The sequence below is a fragment of the Caretta caretta genome, chromosome 5, assembly GCF_965140235.1.
Source record: "Caretta caretta isolate rCarCar2 chromosome 5, rCarCar1.hap1, whole genome shotgun sequence".
Lineage (NCBI taxonomy): Eukaryota > Metazoa > Chordata > Testudines > Cheloniidae > Caretta > Caretta caretta.
The window spans coordinates 122,711,214-122,737,284 of NC_134210.1; the positions used below are offsets into that span (position 1 = coordinate 122,711,214).

Sequence of the window (26,071 nt, forward strand, 5' to 3'; positions counted from 1 at the left end):
TGGATGTTTAAGTTTGTTATGGTATTGACATTCCTGGTATGGTTATTATTGACTTGTCTTACATAATGAAGTCCTGATCCTTCAAAAGATTTATATGGCAGATACCTGAATGGATACAGAGTCCTATTGACTTGAATGGGATTTATCTGCACGGGCTCCGTTGAGGGATTGAGGCCTTTATCTTCTGTATGAATAGTTGTATTCGGTCCTTAGAAACTCAAATAAAACATAAACAAAAAAGGCTCAATACCAGAAGCAGTTTCAAGGGCTTTTTCATTTCTGCCCATGTGCAGGGAGTAGATTGTAAGTGCTTTGGGGCAGGGACCATCTTTTTGTTTTGAGTTTGTATAGCACCTAGCACAAGAGGGTCTTGCTCCATGAGTGGGGCTCCTAGATACAAATAATTTGTAATACAAATACAATAATTTGTAATACAAATAATAAATAAGAATAGTATCCATCGGGCCATATCAGGAAATCTAACTGTGTTGTCATACAGGGGACGTACATGAAGAAAGTGACACAATGATGATGAAAATTTCAGAAAACCAAGGTAACTGGAATGGTCTCTAACATCTGATTCTCTGCATGCCTAATTTCTAGGCACTTATCTTAATCTCATTTTTGTTAATAGTCTACTGAAATGTATTTGTTTAATCTTCAATCATTTCTTCTTAAAGAAAACAAAACCAAAAAAAGTAAATGCCTGAATCTAAATCTGTGCTAGTGCAGTATTATCGTTGAATTTCTACATGCAAAAACCCAACTTATTTAAAGTTAATGTTTTTCTCTAATGTTTTTATGCATCCGATGAAGTGAGCTGCAGCTCACGAAAGCTCATGCTCAAATAAATTGGTTCGTCTCTAAGGTGCCACTAGTCCTCCTTTTCTTTTTGCGACTACAGACTAACCCGGCCGCTACTCTGAAACCTGTTTTTCTCTTTGTGCATATACAATTACAAGCTTCAGGTTGTATAAATTTGCAGTATTTTTTTTTTGCATTTAATAGGTCAAATGCTAGATGGCTTTAAGGTTAACAAGATGGGTGAAGAAAATGACACATTTTGTATATTCACAGAAAGCCGGATTCTAGACTGGGTACTTAAAATAGGCCTACCTAAAGTTCCCCCTTAATTTCACATGGAGAAAGTATTCACTTTTTCTTCTAAAAGACTATTCTGCAGTCTGGGTAACAAAATCCTACAGTTTATCCCAAGGTGGTTACACAGGTGCTGATAAATAATCTCAATCTCTATGAAATCTGCATAGATCAGATCCTTTAAGATCAAAAGGACTTTGGGTTCATATAAGATGGATAAAGTCAGAACGGACTTTGAAGGGCCTGAATGTGAGCCATTATTGGAAGAATAGCAGTGTTAATAATCAATAATTTTTGCCATAAAGAAGCCTTCATAATTGTATAACCAAGTCTGCATTTGCTACAACTAGTGCAGTACTGCCAACCCCAAGCATTCAAAAATCATGAGTCAGGCACTCAAAATTCATAACATTAATGAATTTTTTTAAAAATACCATACTTGGAGGTCTGGTTTCAGAGCCATTAAGATTCACATTTCCAAACTTTTCCTTGCAACTACAAGGATTAGAAATATAACATGTTTAAAAAACAAAAGCTGAGATTTGCATGCACACACACCGATTCCTTCAAATAGGGCCTTAGGAAAGAACACCCAAATATTGCAAGAATCATGGTAGAAATCATGAGAGTTGGCAACACTGCTACTGATTCAGGTATTTTTGCAATATAAAAATCATAATGCTTCACCGAAAGCTCCATAAATTTTAAATATCTAATGGAGATTGCTTTCAAGGAAAAGGATACCACACTACAATGTGGGAATTATTATGAAAATCACTACAAGCAAAGTGAATCTAAATTGATTCCAAAGAAGTTTGCTTCTTTTCATATCCTTTTTAGATTTCAAACTTCCCAAGAATAATTCTGTTGCAGCAATTCACCTTCTTACATTCTCACAGCCTCAAGATTAAAAAATGGCCTCCAACAGAATCCAATTTAGAAGACAGCGAGGGAGCATTATGCAATTGCAGGGACTGGGAATCTGAAGATCTGGATTTTAGTCTCATATGTATCACTGACTTGCTGTATGATCTTGAGCAAGACACTTAACCTGTCTGAGCCTTGATTTCCCCCCTTTAGCATGTACCTCACAAGGAAGTTGTGAGGGCTAATTCATTAAATGTTTTAAAACCCTTTTGAGAGCCTTGGATAGAAGGTGCTATTGAAGTCAAATTTATAATATTTTTCAGAATTCACTTGCTTCTCTTTTGCACTGTTCTTTCCAGAAATCAGCTTATCAGCACAACTGAGATGTCCAAAACAAAAATACATATACTGTATATATATAACCTCACAACAATGGGAGTGAGTTCTCTTTCATTTGCTAGATAATTCTGACACCACACACACACTCATACAAAGACGCTTCTAAGTATTAAAATAATAAATGACACTTTCAGACAGCATCATGAAAACAACTTTTCTTACCCTTAGCCCCTGTTCCATGGACAGGAAGAGGACTTGCCAGGGCGCTGTGTACCTGAACATCTTTGGCCTCTTAAGCAGACACAATAAATGGCAAAAAGGCACTCTAATCTCTCAGCTTTCTTGGTTGCTTTTCATTTGGAGATGCTTAAATTGAGAGAAATCCTTTAGTCGTATTCTTCAAGGGCCTCTTCAGTAGATTCTAAACAGTTACAGCCATCCTATTTGCACCCAGAGGAACTGAATAAGTAATTCACTAAGAGGCTTATTTTCTTGGGAAGAGCTCAGCTCAAACTCAATTAGCATAACAGGATGATAACCTCTGAACCTCCCACTTCTGCTGTAGGCTGCCACAATGGACTGCATGTCACCCACAAGTCCCTGGCTTGGAAACCTTGGCTGGGTTTGTTTTTTGGTATGTTTTTCTCACTATCGCTCTCTGATTCTGCTTTCCGAAGTCTAGAAGCTGCCATCAAAAATGACCTAGGCTGTTTCTGAAGCTTTCAAAGACAATCAGATGCACTTGAAGCTTTATTTTTGTTGTGATCCCCCAGGCCAGCCTTCCCGGCTGAAAGCCTCAGAGATCACTGCCTTGTGATTGTATAGCCCGGAGATTTTACTAGAGGGATTTATAACTGTTCGGAATTGCTAAAAATGCTATTATAAAGAGCACTGGACTAAAATATCTTCAACTTAAATGAGATGGAAATATTTCTCAAAAATACATTAAACCCGTCTCTTTGAAACATCCAAAATACGCTCTACGTTTACGTGTGATCTCAAACTCCTTTCTTTAGCGCCTGTCGACTGCAAATTCATATGCACAATCTAAGGCTACATCTACACGATAGCCGGAATCCCCGCTCTGAGATCAATCCACTGGCAGTCGATTTAGCGCCAAATCGATAGCAGCTCGCTCTCCAGTCATCCCCTGTATTCTATCACCACCCCAACAAGAAGTGTAAGGTAAGTCAGTGGGAGAGTTTCTCCCATCGACCCTCTGCGGTGTGGACCCTGCGGTAACTCAACCTAAGGTACCTCGACTCCAGCTACGGGCGTTGCGTAACATAGGTCAACTTCCGCGGTAGTGTAGACATAGACTAGGCCTTACGTAGGCTATGGGTGACTAAATGGGGAGAAGGGTAAAACTAACAATAAATGTATTTATGTGATTTCTAGGCTCAACTGATATTTTTTGTATTTTACTACTTGTAAGGAAACATGCCCTGGATATTGTGTACAGAGTCATGGCCAGGTTTCTAAAAAGAATGATTTTTTTTTTTTAAAGGGAGCAGTTTGTGCTTATAATTAATTGTGGATGCAAATCTGACCATTTCTAGTCTACACTTGGAGTCATTCTTGATTAACTCCATGTGTGGACACTCTGACTCCAGAAAAAGTTACACACAAAACTGTTTTGGATTTGTTTTTTGTGCATGAAGATAACCAGGAACAAAGCACTCTTGTTCTAGAATGAGAGCACCCATACATAGCGTTAATCAGGAATAACTCTGTTTAGACAAGTCTGAAGTACTGTATTTGCCCCAACAATTTTTTTTGTTTTACACCAGAGCAAAAAAAAAGAAAACCCCAAAAGCCATTTTAGGATCACACAGGATCAAATCAGGACCTATCATCTCTCTTATTTCAGAGCAAACTCTTGCATTTTTGCAAGCTAACCAAAATAAATTATAAGACGACACACAGAACTATGAAAAAAGAAAAGGAGTACTTGTGGCACCTTAGAGACTAATCAATTTATTTAAGCATAAGCATCCAATGAAGTGAGCTGTAGCTCACAAAAGCTTATGCTCAAATAAATTGGTTAGTCTCTAAGGTGCCACAAGTACTCCTTTTCTTTTTGCGAATACAGACTAACACGGCTGCTACTCTGAAACTAGAACTATGAAGCATGCTGTATTGCAGCACTTTTATCACAGAACTGGGAATTTAGTGCACAGAACAGCTACAGGATCAGACCCCATAATATTTAGAGTAAAATAAAATGATACAAAAATCACTGAACAGGCAAACTGGTATTTACTGTAGGTGAGATTCAGATTTATTACATCTGAATGAATCATCATGAATTATGACAAAGTTTTAGAAATACATGATGGCTTTGTGTGAAACTACTTTGAGGAAATCTCTCTCTTCGTAAGATTTATTTCCATCCGATATAGTGTTTAGACATTATTGTGATGGGCACTATTAAAAAACCACAGATCAATAACTATTAAAGCCCTGATTCAGCCAGATACTTAAGCACATGAATAGACTGAATCAGGGTCTTATTTGCCATACGCCATATTTGTTGAATATATGCAATTGCTTGGGAAGGGTGAAATACTTGCATTCATGTATTTCAAAGCAGGAAATGCATACAACACACACAGCTATAGTTTTATTACTGAATATACACACACCATTTCAATACAGATTCCCAATTCTTCTTGCTTAAATTACTTAGCAAGCAAAAATAGCAAGTCATATAATGCTCTCCTCGCTCGCTCTCTGCTTTGCCCTTCTGGAGAAATGATTGCGTTATGACATTTCTCAAGTTCATTTTGAGTTTCTTTTGGAAGCAATATAGGTCTATGTTTATTTTTTTTCAATGGCCAAATAAGATTGGCTTAAACTGGAACACAGCAGCTATAAAAATGCTACGCAGTGGTACAGAACTGTATCCATTAAAAAATTCTTAGACTGACCAGAAAAACAAAGGAAACCTTTTGTGCCCAAATCCTGTCCCTCAGGCTATGTCTACACTACACAGTTTTTAGCCACACGGCTGTGTCGTTACAGCTGTGCCGCTAAAAGTCGTGCAGTGTAGACACTGTTTGTCGGCTCTCCTGCTGACAAAAAACTACCCCCAACGAGCGGCCTTCGCGTTGTCCTTCGCGTTGTCGGCAGCAGTGCTCTCCTGCGGACACACTGTTCACATTGGCACTTGCCACGGCAAAACTTGTGTCTTTCAGGGGGTTTTTTTTTGAACACGTCTGAAAGACAAAAGCTTTGTTGTTCAATTGCCAGTGTAGACATAGCTAGATGCTCAGTTGGGCTACTTCTCTAAAGTGGAGTCAGAGATGTACGTGTATTACACACCTGGAGTACACACTAGTGTAAAGGTGATATCTGCTCTAACCTGAAAATGTTTGTTCTGAGACAAGAATGCCTTTGCATTATAACCAGAATATCAGAGAAGTGGGGCGTGGTCTCTAGCATAACCCATGCACATACTCCAAGGCTTAAATTACCCATATACCATCCGGAGAAAAGTGCTAATAGCTTCAAATAAATGTGGAAAATGTAATCATCAAGAAAACTGGTATAATTGAAGGATGTGTACGTGTGCAGCAGATTAAGAGATGTTGCTCAAACCTTGGCTCCATTGTACCTACATACTTACTTCATGGTTGTTTATCTCATAAAGTGCAAAGTGAGAGCCCCTTATTATTGATGTGGGCTCCCAGATCTTTGGGACCAGTCTTTCAAATGCCACCTAGCAAGAACAGATGTGGTTTTGACCGGTGTCTGATGTAAGCAACAAACAAGTTTGTAGGCAGTGTTGCTGTAGCTGAGTTGGTTCCAGGATATGAGAGAGACAAGGTGGGTGAGGTGATATCTTTTATTGGGCCAACTTCTGTTGGTGAAAGAGATGTGCTTGTGAGCTTACATGGAGCTCTTCTTCAGGTCTGACACACAAGGCGTGTGAGGTCCAGTAAAAGAAATTACCTCACCCCCCTTGCCTCTCAAACAAATTTGAGCCAGCTGTCACCTCAGCCACCATTAAGGAAGCACTCTAGCAGTTTGAGCAAGGAAGGGGGCAGGCAGGACTCCTGGGCTCTATTCCTGGCTCCATCACTGACTCACTGTGTGACCATGGGGCAATCCAAAGGTGTTTATCTAACCCAAACACATCCTGTGCATACACTGCCCCACCAATATCTCTTTTAACTTATGTGGGGACCTGAGATAGCATTGATTGCTTTGTAGATGGGGGTATGGCCAACGGTAGAAATAGGGCTATTTGGGAGATACAGCTATTCTATGCATCCTTTGAGCATTGCCATGACCAGACCTGCAAACACTTGCTAAGCATGGAATGGAAGAAAGGATCTGGAGCCTGTTCCCATACCTCGGCTCACCCACAGAAATATATAGCTTTTGGCCTCGTATTGATCTTTTTAAGGCAAAAGCAGTGTTTGGCCTTTTACATACAACACATATAGAAGCAAATACAGCAGAATAAAATGCTGAAGGTTAAAGAGAAGATGAAGAACAGGTTAACCTGAGTGCTAAGTATTACATTCTAGCATCAAACAAACAGTGAAGGAAAGTATGTCTTCATTATAAATTAAAAACCAGGAGACCAAAGTAATGTCAATAGAAAATTAGTCCAATATAGAATTAATAATTTTATTAGTACTACGTATACCTTCTCCCTGAAAAAATGGCTTCTGATCCCTGATTTGGCTGGTAGTTGAATTGAATGCCTTTGTTTAGCTAAAAATCTATGTGGGGATTACTAGAAATACTACAGTAGGTCAACTACATGTAGGATAATGACTGAGTTAGAACAGCTCATTAGGACTGCTCTCACCACTCAGCACTAGGAGAGGTTCAAACAGGTACATGAGTTAAAAGCAAAAGCCCAGATTCTTTAAGTTCTTATCTTGTAATGACAGGATGTACAAACGGTTTTGTTTTTTTAATAGTTAACTCTCTTTCTTTCAAGTGTTTTGTTTTAGAAAGGCAAGGTTTTTAAACAATGCCCCATATCCTCTTCTAAATAAGGTATCACAGAGCCACTGATGTCAGAAGACAAATACACCCAAACTGAGATAAAAAAAGCTAATTAATACACAGTTGTTGGCTTGTCCACAGGGAGAAGCAGTGAACAAACAGATGCTCAATAACAGGTTTCAGAGGAACAGCCGTGTTAGTCTGTATTCGCAAAAAGAAAAGGAGTACTTGTGGCACCTTAGAGACTAACCAATTTATTTGAGCATGAGCTTTCGTGAGCTACAGCTCACTAGCTCACGAAAGCTCATGCTCAAATAAATTGGTTAGTCTCTAAGGTGCCACAAGTACTCCTTTTCTAGATGCTCAATAGTAACCATGTGGAGTATTACTGTATCATCTGGTAGGGGCCTATCTACCCTGAACCTGCATGCTAATGAATGCCAGCTGTGTTTGAAAGCTCATTCTGTCTCCTTTTATCAGAAATCATTAACACCACAAGATGGCTTTCCAGGATTCAACCACAAATCCAAGCACCAAACACAATGGTGCTTTCCAGCTGATTTTCAAAGTGGGTCTGCACATAAATCTCCCAGAATGGCTGATATTCACAGCAGCATTGAGCAACGCAGGCAGACTTCCATACAGAACTCCATGCACATACCAGTATAGAACCACACTCTCATCTTGTGGTTTGTTTTACTTAGGATTAGCTTGGGATGGTCTATTTTCCCCTGAGGCAGATTCTGATTTTAAGGGACTATCAGCACTGGCTCTCCACACCTTATGTCCTAGTGAAGACAAGGCCTTAGAATAAACTGAAGGATTTCTTCAAGCTGATGGAGCCATGGCATTCTTGTAGATCCAATCACCTTCATTCACCTACCCCACCATGAATAAGAAAGATGAGACGTAGTGTAATAGATGGTGAAATTCTCCCCTGTGTAGAAGCTTAGGATAAAGCCAGAGTGTGACTAAGATATTGGACTGGAACCTAAGAGAGAGATCAGAATTCAGCTCCTGGCTCTGACAGTCTTTCTGTGCCTCCTCGTCAGGAAAGACTTCATAATACTATTTTGTGCTTGTGCGTGTGTGTTGGCACATGCATGTGCACAAAACATACACTGCTGCTGATCTCTTTCAAGACACATTCTCCACCTCCTTGGCAGGATGGTTTATGTGATGTTTCAGTTTTCCTGAACACGTTGAGAGAAAGTAGTATCAGGGCTATGTCTTATTTGAGAGTAATGCAAAGATTTTAGTTAGATTGACACCTCCCCCTCTCCCCGGCCCCCAAACGTTCTGAACATAGGCTCAGACAAAGGAACTAGGTCGTTTACAAATTCCACAACAGCAAGATTCTTCTGTTTGTTTTTCTGGGGTTTTGTCAACTCTCTCACTGCTCCCAGGTGCATTTCCTGGCTTGTGCAATGGGCTTCATTGTGACGACCAACCACAGAGGGTTAACATAGTATAAAGCTCTGTGTTCTCCCTTCCAGGCATCCTCTTGTAACCCCTGCTGCTCTCACACAACACCTGATGCATTTGAAAGTGGCTGAAATTCCTTTGATTCCAGTTCACTAAAACTGTGTATTTAAATTTTCTGTTGAAATGCAAACACAGGATGAGTAACAGAACACCAAGCACTGATAAAATGACCACCTTATTCTCATGCTGTGTTTGTTTTGCATCAAACAAGGCAAAAACTGGATTAATAGCTCACTTACAGGACAGGGGCTGGTTTTCACAGGACTGGGGGAGCTTATCAGCTCTCTTGCTAGAATATGCATTAGAAATGGTTTTCAGATGAACACTCAGTCTTTAACGATTTGTGCTCCAAGAGGAATTTAAAAATTTTATTAAGATGATGTTAAAATACAAAGAAAACGGTACAGAGTTTAAGCATAGAAGTTTCTGGTGATCAGGGAATAACATACAGATTATCAAGGGGTGTGAAGTTCGGTTTAGGATCGGATGGCGTAAAGAGTACATAATCTGCAATCTCCCCGACTGGGGGTAAAAGGTTAACGGGTCAAAGTACAGACATTGAGATATGGGGGTATGTTGTTCATACGATGGCTATATTCAGGTGTGGAATATAATGAGTGGATACGATGATGAGGTACTATACTAAACTTGGACCCTATGGTAAGGCTGGCTAAGAAAGTCTAAATGTACAAGCCTGGAGAGCATCCAGTATAGCACTGGGTGGTATTTAGGACATCCCACTAATTTGTAGCTGTTTTTTGTTACAACAATTCTGTTAGAATGGTAACCAATCCTTCTCCATGGTTTGAAACAGCAAGAGACCTATGAATGGAGCAGCTCTCCCACTCTTACCTTCTGGGGGTGAGTGAACTGGGATGATGATATCTCTAAGCTTCCTTGACACAACGTAGAATCAATTTTGTTGATTTATAAATTAGTAAGCCTCACTCGGCTCTTTTCAAGAAGCATTCTACACATGACACAGAGGGACAGATCCTGGGCTTTGATGATTTGTACCAGCTGAAGAGTTGTCCCTTAGAGGTTAAGTTTCTTGCCCAAGGTGTGACAATGCCAGCACTCCGGGTCCTCCTTTCCAGTCCACTGTACTAACCATTAAATACACTCCCTCACTGTTGAAGTAATGAGATCACTGGAAGAACACAGCATACACTGCATTGTTGCACACACTAGCGACTGGCTATGAGGCAAAGTTGCATGTTAATATGTTGCTTCTACCCACACAATGAATGCAGCATTGCTATGCATAAGTGGGGGTATGGACCCATGTAGGAGGGGAAAAAGGTGACTTTTCAAGAAGAGGTTAGCCAAGGAATCGCTGAACAATATTCTCTGTATTCAGAAGAACTCTCTTGACATACTCCCTTCCTTACTCTGACGAGGAAGCCCTTCCCCTGCAAAGAGTAACACAAAGCTAACTAGATGGACTGACTTTTTGTGGAAGGGTAAATCTACAAAACTCTGCAACTGAAATCTCAGGAGCACCACTTTGCACAGAGTGTGTGTGTGTGAGAGAGAGAGAGAGAAACCCAGCCAAATACCCTTCTCAACAGCTGTGTGCAAATGTAGCTCTTTCAACTACATTTCTCAGAAGGAATGTATGAGGTCATGAAGACCAAGACCTTATCTACAGTTGGATATTTTACTGAGGCAAAACCTTCTCCTTCCACATCCTGCTGTGAGGCACAAAGAACTGAGGTTAATAAGTACGCATGCTTTATTTATCACTCTTATAGACAATGATTTATAAGTCTAAAAACCACTGCCATGACAGGAGTAGCTACAAGCGCTGGTGCACTGTCTACACGGCCACTTTACAGTGCGGAAACTTACATCGCTCAGGGGTGTGGTTTTTCAGTATAGACCAGGCCTAAGTGCTTGGAACCAAACACAGCCTGCCACCAAAAAGCAAGAACAAAACACTTTATTTACGATTGTTTAGTGCTGCAACTTCAGCTGTCTGATGCTCCATTCCTTTAACTCCTGGTTCACAGCTCATTGAAATCAATGGGAGTCCTTCCATCAAATGCAACGGGCTTTGGATTGGGCCCTTATGCTAATATAACAGGGCTCTCTGTAAGCAGGAAATCCCAGCTTTCAAGTCCTATTCTTTCCAAAGCAAGTGGGACTGCTGCTTGCTCACCTTTTAACCTCTCAAAGACCAGTCAAACTTTTTTTTTTTTACAAGTGGGATAGCTGACAAAAATCCTGAAACCATCAGAAGAACAGGAAACTCCCACAAATTCTTTAGTGCCATTAACATTTTCTACATACAGTTTTCTAATTCATTACTTCTAATGTCCTTGTTAACAAATGCAGAACAAGAGGAATCCACCCATGTCAACAAGAGGAATTTGGTATGGGGCTGAAGAGCAGATACTTTGAGTCAGAAGGGTACTTAATAGCTGTTTAATAGTCCTTATTCCTACCTTATATAGTGATTCTTTCATCCAGAAGGATTGCAGAATTTTTCCCAAACTGCAAATAGAAGGGATTACTCACCACTGAAATGCAACATCCACTCTACATCCTTACACTTGCAGAAAATACCACGAGGTCTTTGAATGACCACAAATGATCAGAGCCCTTGCTTGCCACCTCCCAAGATATGGCATCTCCAACAGCCCAACATCGCCTAAAACCATGCTGAGGCACTGGTTCAATATTGACCCAAAGAGAATGGTCAGTTGCCAACACCTATCAGTGACGCCGCTTCCTACAACCAGAATTTTCATTGGATGGCCTCCCATCAAACTGCTGACTCGACTGGCCCTCCTCATTTTATGAAATCTCATGAGCATATCGTTCAGTGTGGTAGCCTGAAGAGTTCAGATTAATAAAAAAGCTTCCCACTGGCATTAAGTCCGGGTTTACAGAAGAAATTCTGACAGAACTTCAACAGAGGACATTGTGAATGTTGTGCGATAACCTATAATCATCCATTACTAAATGAGGAGGTGGGGAATCCTGGGTCCTTATGAGGGCTGTATTAAGAATGGGGTCTCTAGGGACTCCTGGAATATATAACAAGTAATATTTGATACCATATATAGCCATACTACCTCACTAGGTCCCGGCAGTTCTACAGTGAAGTGGAACTCTGCCACCTCGCAGTTATTCGACTCCTCTTCTCTAACAGTCTCATCCTAATTAAAACATGACAATAGCTGCAAAGTGTTTTAGACCGGCACTCCAAGGGCAGCTATTTTCTCCACTGCAAAGCAGACGATGTGATGCACAAAGAATACTAGAAAGCGCAGCGACCTTGTCCAATTCATCTTAGGCATACTCCTCTGAGATGGGCTGACACAGTTTCCTACCCTCTATTTGTCTTTCAGGCACAAACCACTCAGTGCTAATGAATGAATGATTAAATGCCAGCTCATGCTACTGTATGCCCTGGATACAGTTACCAAAGTTACAGCACTGAGCTGAGGACATACAGCTCATTTCCTTGGCATTAAATGGTACCAGAGCGGAGAACTGACACTCAGGGATGGTTTGGTGATCACTGTGCTCACAACCAAATCCCACAACTACTCAGCGGTGAAATGTAAAATGAAGAGTTTCTCTCTGCCTTGTTTATTTTAATTTTTGGGGTAAGATCAGCTAGGTAGTGCAGAAAATGAGTATTCACCCTTCAGACAATGCGAATTTTCCTTATCTTCCTTAAAGAGGAAGCCCCGTATACCTCTTGTAGTGGGATGTCAGTGCCCTGTTAGATGAAGAAAGAGCCTTCTCCCTACTGAAACCTCTCATGATGTCTAAATGTAAATTTTACAAAGTTTTGTTGTTAATACATCTTTTGCTCTACAACTGGCTAGGCTCCCCAGTTCTGAAAACGCCAACAGGAAAGTCCTCGTCAGCTTTGTCTAGGTATGGGAAACCACCCAAGATAGTCAAGCTTGATCCATAGCCTTTCCACTGACTTCAGGCCGCTTTGGATCAGGCCTTAATAGAGCATGGACCTGATTTATTTACATTGTTTTTGACACTAATAAAATGCTATTTACATCCACTGATTTGCTCCAGATTATACCAGTGAGAGATGACAATCGAGATTCAGGAAGGGTAAACAGGATTAAGAACTTCAGTACCATCTTAAAGTGGACACTAGCAGAACAAAGCTAGCTCAGCACACGTAGGGCACTCTGAAAAGTACAGTAAATCATTAAAATAAAATAAATGTCAGCTGTAGAAAACCATACAGGAGTGAGCATGTTTACATGAGCAAATAAGGATAGCTTCAAAACAACTTAGCTTCCACACCAGCCCACCCGCTCCCAACTCGCTGGAGCACAGCATTACTGGAGCTGTACTACTAGGGACCTCCCTGTGCTCTCCTCTGGATCTTAGGGTGGACAATGAGATCCTACAGGAAACAGAACACAGCTGAAGGCTGAATTACCTTCTCCACATAAGCTCCACAGAACCAGAGAGAGAAACATGGACATCCCCACTCCCCAGTCCGTCCACCCCTGCCCCAGTGAGAATCCACAGGTGTAAGGAGTCCCAGGAAAGGTGTCATGAAGCATATGGGACAGCGCACAAGCCCAGCCAAGATGTGGCTCTCTCACCTTAGAAATGAAAAAAAAAAAAAAAAAAAAAATCTCTGTTCCAATCAAATCAAGTGTCGTTCAATTTTTTTCCCCACAAAGTTTTAAATTGTTGGTATTTCAGATGCACTAAAGGAACTCAGCATTTAATGTTATGGCTTTTGACACATCACTGGAAGCTAAAAGGATACCATATTAACACCCTTTTAAAAAAATAGTTTTTTGAGGGGATTCTCCTTTGTCTGTAAGGCCTTTTATTGGCTCGGGGAAAAGGTGTCTTTTCCTGACATTTGCATCCTCTCTCATTTTGCAAAGGTGTATTTTTCCCTCCTGCCCCTTCCTCCTTTCTCTCCTGCCCCTTTCCCCATTGGCTAAATCCATTCCACAGCGCACAGCCAGAATTAATGAGCTATGTTCCAGGGAGGTATGCAGGAGATGGAATCATATTCCCTAGCCTGCACACCTGCCAAGGTAGCTCAGGAGATGGATACTGTAAGGGGTGTTGGCTGGTGGGATGATAAGCAGCACACCCACGGGCCTCGATAAATAAGTTAGGAGCCTCAGTTTCAGCACCTTTTTTTAAAATCTTGGCCGTAAAGCATGTATGTTTTAAGATGTAATAGTTAAAATGATCACACCACACAGTAACCTCCTCATTTGCAAAAGTACAGAACACTCAACTCGAATTCAAGTCAATGGGAGCGGTGAGGGCTGCGCATCTTTTAAAATCAGGCCTGTATGACCAAGTTTTGCTCAGATGCTCATCTGTCATCAGATTTGGCTCAAAATTTGTTAAGTACTTTGGGATGAAATACTCTTGGGGTAAGATTTCCAACGCTCTCAGCATTGGTCTAACTTCTGCTGCCATCGCCATATCTACAATAAAAATGAGAACTTTCATCAGATTTTGGGTCTCAACAGAATGAAAGTATCCAATTAAGTATCATGGATAGTATGTTAAATGATATCAGTGTGCCCTTTTTCTCTCATCTTAATTCTAATACAATGATTCTTTTCTTGGGTCCATTAATCTGATCCATTTAAAACAGGGAGAGGTTTTATATTAGGATTTATCTAAATGCCCTCTCCGTTCATTAATTAGTTTTGATGAGACACTGTATGTATGTAGTTATGAAAAGCTACTGCAGTGCCTACTGACCCACTAAAAATGCTTCTTCTCGGTCTGAAGAATGCGTCTGATCTCTATGAAGATAACCACAGCAATGTGCACTGCATGGACTCCTCTCCCTTTCTGGCCGCTGCGAGCAGGTGTTATTCAATAACCTCCATAAAGAGGCCTAGCTCTGTACCACGTTCACTCTTTGATGGTATTTCCAGCTGCTAGTCAGATGCGTGTTTTCTCCACAACAGCTGTAGAAATATGGTTTCCTGACAAATAATTGCGCTTAACAATTAAGGGCAGGCTGAACAAGTAAGAGCTTTCTCCCCTGCCAGATTTCACCATTGTAAGGAGCAATTAAGGCACATAAGCTTTACAGGAATAGAGAGGGAGGCAGAGCACTGCTCCAGTTAATACATATTTTTTTTAAAACGGAGCTCTAGGCATTTTAACAATAAAACTCGAGATTGTTTCTGTATCCCCATCAACTTCAATTAGCCACTATCGGGACTAACAACAGCTGCTGCAGCACAAGATTCTGACTTAAGATCAGGGCTCTTTTCAAGGATGGAAGCGGAAGAGGCATTAGCAACAGCCTGGGGATCAGTAACGGCGTAATTCCTTTAACAGGACCATATCTAGGGTTGCATTTGTTACATTATATGTTGCTCGTTTTCCTGCACTAAGCAACCACGATGCATTAGTACAATAGGACTACCAGCACTATTCAGCCAGCAGCCACATACGTATTGCATCAGCACCTGCATCCTAAGGGCAGAGTCCTCTCCATGTACAGGAACTGCCATTCACATAACAGACTCCTGTTACAAAGGCTCCTATTGTCATGCTGCTGAGATCTAAACACAAGCTGATGCCTCCATAGCTATTCTTCTGCATAACAGTAGTTCAAAACCACCCTCCCCACCCACCCGCAGAGTTTTTTTTTCCTGCTCAACAGATACTGTACACTCAATAAACATGAAATCATTTGGTTGCAGATTCAGTGTGTGACACAAATCTACAGAGAAATAAACCTGCAGAAAAAGAGCCTTCATAACATATTGTTTTGTTTTTTATACCACTGCTTGCAATCACCGATAATTATCATTCCAGGTAAGGTGCTCAGGTACTACCATGACGGGCACAGTATATAGAAAAACAGGTCAGATGGGTAGACGGATATTACGTGGCTAGCCATGCAAACATAAACACACACTTACAAATAGGACCCAGTTTATCTGGAGCTGCTAACAGCAGCCACTACAGAGAAGGAGTTCTCATACTGAACTGACTATATTTTTACTCCGAGGTGTTTTGAGAGATGCAAGAACAAACCTCAGCTAACCAGCAGAGCTAGAGAGGTGAGGCTTTGGTAACTAACCCATCGGCTTGCTGTGCGGAATTCAGTCTATTTCCTACAAAGCCAGCCTAAAGCAGCGTTATGCGTAGGCTTGAAAGGATTCGAACTAAACAGTTAGTCGTTGATAAACATCATTTCACCTGACACACAGAAGCGGATGAAAAAAAAAACTATAGTAACTGGCAAGCCCAGCCTCCTCTGCACCTAGCACTCTCAGGGATCCTGTACCCTGGCCCTTTGGAGATCCCGCTGACACTGCTCACTCAATCACTGGCCAGAAGGTGGGCGGGGGGAGGGGGAAGGTTGCTGTCTGCTACCACTGGGCTGGAGCTGTACAGCAGCAGTGTGGCCTCCCCTGTGGCCAAGAGCTTGTCCTTCTTGTTGCCATCCTGGCCAGAGGTCTCTGCTCCACCCAGCAAGGACCACCGCGTCCCCCACACAGAAAGCCCAAGCTTTTTTTCATTTTTGTTTTTTTTTTAAGCGTCACCCTCCTAGCTGTAAGAACTGAATACTTTATGGGCAAAATCCTGTGATTTAGACTTTTCAATTAGGCTTGTTACAAATAAAAGCAGCTTTAACTTTTTGAGTCTCAACATCTACCGTCATTAAATAATTACTGTCTGACACTCCTGTGACATTCTGTATGTTGGGGAGCACCCTGTAACCTGCATATTCCTCATTTGTGATCTTGCACATAAAGCAGGCCGTGTGACTATTAGGGGAAAGGTTATGATCTGTTGGAAGTCATTTTTCTAGCCATATGTGTGTATCATTCATGCATATGAAGTTATTAGAATTGTGTTGTACGGTTGTCACTAAAACATGCTGTAAATTGGGGGAATCAGCCAGATATTAGCTCCCCAGAGACAACAGCAAGGAAAGTAACCAACGCCCCAGCGTGGTGTCAAACAACCATCAACAGCCATTGTCCAGCAAGGGAGCTACAATTCAATGACTCACCTGCATGAGGCCACACCAGGACAATTGCTCAACCTTGTCTAGAGACTCAGCAATGCCCAGGAGATATGCCTGGACTTGTGTTCTCCAAGCACATGGGACTGAGGGTATAAAACAGAACATAGGGGCTTCATGCTTGCCCTTTCTCCTTCCCGCACCTATGCTGCAAGCAACAAAAACATTCACAGAAGACTGAAGACTCCAGCAGAGGGGACTGGCCAGGTTTCAAGGGTAGTTGAAAGCAGCTATCAAATCCCGCCTCATTCTTCTCTTCTGCAGATTAAATAATCCCAGTTCACTCAGCCCCTCCTCATAAATCATGTGCTCCAGCCCCCTAATCATTTTTGTTGCCCTCCGTTGGACTCTTTCCAATTTTTCCATACCCTTCTTGTAGCGTGGGGTCCAAAACTGGACACAGTGCTCCAGATGAGGCCTCACCAATGCCGAATAGAGGGGAATGATCACATCCCTCGATCTGCTGGCAATGCTCCTACTTATACAGCCCAAAATGCCATTAGCCCTCTTGGCAACAAGGGCAAATATCCAGTGGGGGTGGGGAGAAAAACTGCTTAATCTAGGGTTGAGAGTTTAGACTGCTTGCTAATATTTTCTTTGGGTAACTAACTCTCACTTTTTGCTTATCACTTATACCCTATCCTTTGTCGTCAAGAAATTGGTTTAACTATTTAGCTTTACCAGGGAGTTTGTCTAAAGTGTGTGGTAATTGTGCTAAGGTTTCACGAAGGCTGGTCTGTGTCCACTTTCCCTTGATTTATTAACCAATTAATAAATTTGCACCACTTGCCTTGAGCAGTGCAAGGTGGTACATTCCTGAGGTACAGTGCTGGGAGCTGGGGGGATCTGGCCGGTGCCCTTCCCTGTACGATTCATGAGAGGCTCTGGGAGCATTCATGCAATCTAGCCGGGTGTGGGGCTCCACATGCTGTTGTGCTGAGTGATCACAGCGCCTGGAGGGGTTTGCTGCTTGTCGCTAGCAAGGCATAGTGTGATACAGCCCAGGCTGGAGAGAGCTAAGCGGACACAGCGGTCCCACAGTCCCAGGCTGCACCCCAGGGATCACATGACAACTCCATGCCATAAATTTCCCAAATTTGGCAAAATTCAAATAGATAAAAATAAAAAAAATGCTTAAAAATTACTATCAATATTATCTGTCAAAATTACAAAAGAATAAAAATCCAATTCTGCTAAGTCTAATGCTATGACTTTGGCAATAAATATTCTATTCCTAAGAGAGAAAGAAATTTGTGGCAAGCAGAACCCATTTCCAAGCCAATGGGTCATAGTTGAGGAAGAGATCTATCCACTGAATTACCCTCCTTAATCCCCAAGTACAGTACTGTGTTATCCTTCAGTTGATAAGTTACACTGAATATCTGTCTATTTCGTGGCCATTCATAACACGCAGACATGGAAGAAAACTCATTTTTTCCCACTTGTATGGCCAATTTTTTTTTCTTCAAATATAGTTTCCTTTCATTCCCAGTCTCAGCTGGATGGAAGTCTCCCCGAAGAAAAAAAAACCCAGCAGCTAGCCTTGCAAACTTGTAGAGATACATCTGTCATTTCAAAAACAAAACCAGGACAGTAAGGGTGAGACTCTGTTGTATGGAAAGAGCCCGATAACAGATTACGTGATATTAGAGAAATATATATTCCCACTAATCAAGTAATGTGGCACTTCTTAAGTGCATTAGTTTTACCTCTTTGACTCTTAGAGAGTCAACAGCTTGCATTTAAAAGGAAACCCCGCCACTGTTTGATTAGTATTGTTTAAAAAATTCTTGCTGAGGAAGTGCTCATTTGGTTTCTAAGGCACACCACCAAGCAAAATACCATCAAAACAAGATAAACCCCGCAGTATGAGCAAGTTTCTCAGCACGTAACCCCACCTAGGAATTTTTCTTAGGAAGTAGCCTTCCGCTGTTCTTTAGTGCCTGTTCACTGAGAGTTTGAAAGTCAAGCGCAGCTGTGCCTTCACTGTTGCAAGATGCCTTAACTATTTGAAGGTGCCTTGATGTTGTATGCAGGCTTGCTGTGATATTTATTGTATGAGACACGCTCTAGTACAAACACTAGTGAGAAACACTATAGTGCAAGCACTGAGTCAGGGCCTGAGCTAGCTCCAACCAGCGACAGGCCCTGGCAGGAGTCACCTCCGAGTCAGAAAGCCCTTCCAAAGGCACAGTGCGCCATGTCCTCCCCTCCATTTAGGACAGGGGTGGGCAAACTATGGCCCGTGGGCCGGATCCAGCTCCTCAGGACTTTGGATCTGGCCCGCGGGATTGTCCCCCGTGGTGCCGCAGGCCCCGTGCCGCCCTCAGAAGTGGCCGGCACCACATCCCTGGAGCCCCGGGGGGAGAGGGTGGGCAGAGGGCTTTGTGTGTTGCCCTTGCCTCCAGGCACCACCCCCCACAGCTTCCATTGGCTGGGAACAGGGAACCGCGGCCAATGGGAGCTTCGGGGGAGGTACCTGGAGACGTGGCAAGGGCAGTGTACAGAGCCCCCCAGGGACGTGGTTCCTGCCGCTTCCCAGCATGGCATGGGGCCAGGGCAGGCAGGCAGGGAGCCTGCCCTGGCCCCGGTGTGCGCCTCTGCCACCCCGGAGCCACTTTAGGTAAGCGGCACTGGGCCGGAGCCCAAACCCCTTCTGCACCCCGCCCCCCAACTCCCTGCCCCAAGTCTCCTGCCTGCACCTTGCACCCCTCCTGCACCCCAACTCCCTGCTCTGAGCCCCCTGCTGCACCCTGCACCCCAACTCCCTGCTCTGAGCCCCCTGCCGCACCCTGCACCCCAACTCCCTGCCCTGAGCCCCGTGCACCCCAACCCCCTGCCCTGAGCCCCTTGTCGCACCCCGCACCCCTCCTGCACCCCAACCCCTGCCCTGAGCTCCCTCCCGCAGTCCGCTGCCCTCCTGCACCCCTGTCCTGAGCCCCCTCCTGCACTCCGCACCCTTCCTGCACCCCAACCCCTTCCCTGAGCCCCCTCATACACTCCACACCCCTCCTCTGCCCCAATCCCTTACCTTGAGCCCATTCCTGCACACCGCACCCCCTCCCACACTCCGCACTCCCTGCCACACCCCAACCTCCTGCCCCGGCCCTGCATACAATTTCCCCACCAGGTTGTGGCCCTCAGCCCAAAAAGTTTGCCCACCCCAACTTAGGACCACCCTAAGACTGCAGAGCATTAGCTGTGGAGGAGCGGTGGCCAGAGCAGCCGTGAGACATGCCAGTTCAGTCTATCCCCACTATGGCTTCCATCAGCACTACACCCGTAGTGATGAAAGCTTCTTTCCCTGATGAAACCATGCACTCTCCAAAGGGTTAATCCCCCTCCTCTTCCCACTCTCGGTGGCCCTTGCTGACACAGTTCACCCACAGACCTGTCGGTGTGGATCTAGCCCAGTGCTGGCAGCAGTTGCCCAAAGTCCAGTTCCAGAATGACGGGTCTTGGCTTGGAAAGGTGAGCACAAACACCGGAGCAGTGTAGTCACAGGCTTTGCCCTCCCATAGTGTCACAGACCCACCTGGGCTGCACTGCAGACGAAGACGTGGGCAACATGTTCACAGTTCCAAGTGGCTAACAGCTCCTCTCCTCTATCAGGTTAATGGGCTTCCCCAATTCTGTTTCCATCACACCACCAGTAAGGTAAGTGTCTTCTCCCTGCATCACATACAAAGACATTTGGTGCCACATGCACACAGGCCCGAATTCAACACTCTCATTGGCCGGCACAACTCCAGGGAAATAATAGGACTCACGGCAGGGCTGAATACGGTCCAGATACTCAGCTAACGCTGACTGAGTACATGGAGAACAGACCACAGCCATGCAATGTCCCTTCCTTTTCCACAGCCTTCAGAAGTCAGTTGTCCCTCACTTGTGCTTTGTATTAATATTGTTTTGGCTCTGCTGTATTTTGTATACAGCAAGGGAACAGCATATCAAAAACATCATGGGGCTTTTGCGTATGGTTAATTAACATACTTGTCTATGACATCCGACTCCTGAGGTCAAAGGAGCCACCAAAAAATAAAAATTCCCCTCCAAATTGTGCTGGTGGAGAACAGAAAAGACCAGAGCAACTGGGCAGTGGGACCCTCCGCAAGGTGGCCAATGTACATGCCATACCCCTCTTTCAGCCCAACAGAAGTATTCCTGCTTTGTGCCTTGCAAGGGAACAGGAGGCAGGTGGCGGGGGAGGGAGAGAGAGAGAGAGAGAGAAGGGAAGTCAATAGAGAGTAGGATGATCAGATGTCCCGATTTTATAGGGACAGTCCCGATTTTTGGGTATTTTTGTTATATAGGCTCCTATTATCCCCCACCCCCTGTCCCAATTTTTCACACTTGCTGTCTGGTCACCCTAATAGAGAGACGGCCTCCTTCATGATCTCTTTCCCAGATTTTCACCCTGTCCCTCTGGAGAAGGACTTCATGGGCTCAGAATACTATGGAAACCTTCTTGACTCCTTTCTATGCCTCCTCTTGGAGTTTTGATCTGACTTTGGGCGCAACATAACTAGCAGCAAGGAAAAGATCCAAAATGTAACAGAAGTGGAAGATGCAATGCAGGTAACCGTTCTGATTTAGAGACAACGACTCAAATAAAAGACTAAGTCATTCAAAACCAGGAAATACAAAAAGCAAAAGGGAATATAATAAAGAGTATATTTTGGCTCTCTAGATTTTGTTGTCGTCAGATGTTCATAGTTAAGAAGTTTAGGAATTTTAGCCAGCTGGAGACAAGCGATTGCAATTACGCAACTCTTAACTGAAACCAGACAGACAGTAGAGAGAAACATATCCTACTTTATTTTCTCTGGCCAAGCGTATTATCTTTGTGGGTTTTGTAAATTTCTCCTACAATCACTTTATGGTTTTCTTAACAACTGCATGAGCTGAGACTAGCATTTGTATCTGACAGGGAAGAAGAAGCCTACAGGTCAGCACTAAACCTTACACTATTAGCAGACTTTGAATGCAGATTTCAGAGTAGCAGCCATGTTAGTCTGTATTTGTAAAAAGAAAAGGAGGACTTGTGGCACCTTAGAGACTAACCAATTTATTTGAGCATAAGCTTTCGTGAGCTACAGCTCACTTCATCGGATGGAACGGTAGCTCACGAAAGCTTATGCTCAAATAAATTGGTTAGTCTCTAAGGTGCCACAAGTCCTCGTTTTCTTTTTTTGAATGCAGAGTGACTGGTTAGATTCTAGAATTTTTGCCTGCCCTCTGTGGATTTAAGAGGGGAAAACCCTCCCCACCCCACCCCACCCCACCTCCCCTACAACGACTGACCCACATGCTGCCAACAGACACCAGAATTTTCCCCTAAAGAGCCACAACAGATGAGCAGCATAATCAGATCACACATAGTAGCACTGTAACTGGAATCTTTTGGCCTCCTTCCTCTCATTAGTAAAGGTTAAGAACATGGTAAGACAGCAGTTGCAGACGATAACCAGTTTGGGGCTCTTTGCTTCCTTGTAGTTATATGACCCCTGGAAGGGGTCCAGAGAAGCCACACCAAGCTGATCGAAGACATAAAGGGCTAAATGGTGCCTGTTCCCAGGCAGAGCGGCCCTGTAGATGGGAAGGAGTTACACCACCTGAGACATTGCATCAGGAAGAAATATACCGCTCTGTAGGATTTAGTACCTCCTAGATGCTGAGCAGACAGCAGTGAGCTGTAGGACTTGCTAAACCTTTGCAAAGGTATATAGGCAGCACCCGCATCCTCTTCCCCCTCCCATTATTGCATGGTTTCAAGGAGAGATTGGTTGGGCAGGAGCATGGCCCTAACTTTTCCCCCACTTCCTCTTGAGCAGTATTCCTTAGCATTGGCATGCAAACAATGGCTGCCTCTGGTCTAATTGCAGGGAGGGATTCTTTACGCACTCTCTCTACCCTAGCGTATATGCATTGGGACAGGCACAATTTGGCACAGAGTGTCTAAGATAGGCTGATTGACTGAACAGTATAAGCACAAACAGTTTGGAGAAAAGAAGAGACCTTGCTGTATTAGATGGTTTATTACATGCACCTAGAAAACAAAGACCTAGGAAAGGATCTCGGTGGAGTTACACTGATTAAAGCACAGAGAAGATCTAGCCTAGTATTCATTAACTATTCATTCTTAATCCACCACGGTGCAAAGACCTCTTCAGTACTCTCAAGCCTCTTTATTCCTGCTGAACATTTTGGAGAAAGTACTACCATGCTTGATCATGCTATGATGTTGTCTCTCTCGTTAACACCCTCTGGACGACCCTTTTAGGGTCTGTTTCTTTTACTCAAGCTGAAAAGGCCATTCTGTTTTATTGTTATGGGGAAACCCAGCTTGGATTTTAAAATAAAAAGTTCATGCAAAAGCAAAAGCATTTATTTACAACACAGAGGCATACTGAGATCCCCAGCTGCAGTGCTATTAAATATTTCCTAGCAATAATTGGTGCCTTGCTGGTAGTCTTGGCAGATTAGGCATAGGGAGTCCCTCCGCCACCAGAGCTGGCTTCCATTGGAGGGACAGTGCAAGGGAAGTCCTTTAGTCCTTCTCCACTGTTGATGGTGAGATCTGTATTGTTTTTGTAGGCAGACACCCCCCCTCTGGGAATCTGTCATGGGGACCAAACAAGCCAGCACATAGTAGGGTCATTGATGGTGCGGTTTTCAGCATCAGCTTAACTCCCATTGAAATCAACAATAAAATATCCACTGACTTTATGGGTAGAGCAGTGCTGAAGCATTATTAGAGAATCCCATCTTAAATTCACACCCAGGCTACGTCTACACTCAGAGCTGGGGGTGTGACTCCCACTTTCAGTAGACATCCTTGCAGTAGCTCTCATTGACCTAGCATGCTAACAATTACAGTGTAGCTGAGGTAGCCTGGGCACTGGGCAGTGGCAAGCGGAAGAACAGGCTAGCTACCCACATACATACCCTCTGGGCGGCTAGTTCATCCCGCTGCTCACTGCTGCTGCTACACTAGTTTAATGAGAGGAGCACGAGTAAGTCTATACAGGCTGGGAATCACACTCCTAGCTCCAAGAATACACCTCGCCACAGGTTGAAAAAGAAGGAGTGTGCAAACCTGGGAAGGATAGCAATATAAGCTTAGAATTGCTTACGATACTCATGTCCTCGGGACTAGATGGCATCCTATTTGTTTCCATACCCCATAAACTCCTAAAGCAAAGATGTCAAGAAGATCTACCACGAAGAAAGAGACGGCATCCAAGTAGCAGCTCTGACACTGCTTGCACACCTCCTTGGGTAGAGAAAACTCATGATATTGCTGTGCTAATATGATCGTATTTCACATAGCTTCTTTCCCCCTTGAGTTTTCCTCTTCATAAACAACAGAGCACATGAAGTATGCATGCAGCTGCTAGGCCCCTGTGCTAAGTGACAGTAGATTTAGTTTTATTTAATTTGTATAGGGATAGTGGATTCCCCCCTAATCTCAGTGGTGTGTGTGTTGAACTACACAGAAGTCTCCCTCCCATCCCCTTACAGAGCGTATGAGATGTCAAATGACCAGTCTTTCCTCCTATTCACTGGCATATTACTGAACTGCGTCACTGACTCCAAGGGCAAAAGAAATGAGAGCAATTGGATTGTAATTAAAAAAAAAAGAAGAAGAAAACATTTTAGTAGATTAATTAGAAAGTCAGCGTGTTTCAGAACACAGGGGCCATTCTTAATGACAGTCGTCCCAGAGTTCACTGTTCTAATGCTGCATTCTGACCTTCTATCATTCCTTGAACTGCAGAGGATCAGGTTAATGTAAATATGAGCAGGGCCCTAATAAAAGGTGTTTCCCCCCCATTTTACCTTTTGAAAGAAAAAAAAATAACCTGTTTAAACAGAACGTGTGTGTCTGCTGGTGGGCGGGTCACAATGTGAAAAGGGGGGACTTGGGGGGGGGGAAGGAAACCCTCTTGGAAGGCAATCAGGTCATTTGAAATGAAGCACTGACTTAAACATTCTGGCATAAAAGGAAATGCTGAGGAGAATCCGGAGCATGGAAAAGTCTGAATTGTACAGTTGTTTATGTTAAGACCTTATGCAGTCTACTACTTATTACCAAACAGCCCAGGAAAAGGGTGGATCTCAGAGATCTTCATTACTTTGAAGCCATGGCATGCTACAGACTGAAATGGCCCCAACGCACTAGAAACAGTAGACTTGTCTGTTTTTCAAACATTTTTAGGCTTTTGCACCAGTAAAATTAAAGACCAATTGCTAAATCTAATTAAGATGCTTATAGTACCATAAAAGAGACTATCTTCCCCAGAGCTCCTTAGTTCTGCTAGCAAAACCATTCCCCTCCATTTTTAATTCTGACCTTTTACTCATGGATCTGTTTGCATCAAATTTTGATCTGTTTATAAACATATTTCATCCCGTTTTTCCTGCCACACCTCCCACCCCCATTCCAGGGGCATTGCATTAGGAGGTGAAAATGAACATAAACACAAAAAGGACAGGAGAAATCCCTTGTCCATCAGCAGAGTGCCACTGGTGATTCTTCCTATCTGTCCAAACTCTCTTTTCAACCACTCTCACCTTGTGGTAGAGTTAGCTGCATAAATCAATTGACTGTCTTCTACTTCCTTGATCACTTGAGAATTTTCCTTTAGCTTACGCAGACTGTATTCTTGCATCAGCCTTTGATAGTGAAGTGTGAGTGTTTGAAGACAGACATCACTTGGAATCCAGTGGAGGAAAAGCAGAGATCAATATATGTGTCTCAGCCCCATCCAATGACCATCCTCAGAGTGACTTAAGCAAAGCATCAGCAACCAAGGAGGAAAAGAGGGATGACCTAATCTTTTTGTCCCAGAAGAGAATCTAACAAAGACAGATTCAAATCAATACTCCTCACAATAGTCTCTTGCCTTGGAGGGCCTTTTGTCAGCACAAAGCTAATCAAGGTTCCTTTGAAATCACCATGCTTAAATGTAGAGCTGGCATATGACCAACTTTTGGATCCAACTCCATTTACTTTTCTGGTATATTTATATTCTGATCCTTTTGAAGGCTTCTGAGTTTGCTTGTTGTCAGCTCTTCTCCTAACTAGCTACTACACAGAAGGATTTGTCTACACACAAACTGACAATGAAATAACGTAAACTGCTTTTAATTCACACCTTCTGTTATTTCAGTGGAAGCCTGTGTGTGGACATTAATTTCATATGAAAAGTATCTTATTTCTATTTAACTTACGTCAGTAAAGAAAGATTTGAACTAAAATAAAACAGGATAGTCTCCATCTGA

The 26,071-nt window shown here is 43.1% G+C and overlaps 1 protein-coding gene across 10 annotated transcripts in view; it reads right to left on the reverse strand.

Moving 5' to 3' along the window:
• Positions 1-26,071, reverse strand: part of PALM2AKAP2 (PALM2 and AKAP2 fusion) — a 388,058-nt gene that overhangs the window by 76,741 nt on the left and 285,246 nt on the right. Inside the window, exon 1 of one of the 10 annotated variants that reach the window (XM_048849559.2) lies at positions 20,316-20,436. The exons of 8 other annotated variants lie outside the window; for them this stretch is intronic. The gene's annotated coding sequence lies outside the window, so the exon portion shown is untranslated. Of the gene's footprint in view, positions 1-20,171; positions 20,292-20,315; positions 20,437-26,071 lie in introns of those variants that run through there. One more of the 10 variants, XM_048849560.2, reaches the window with a different exon arrangement.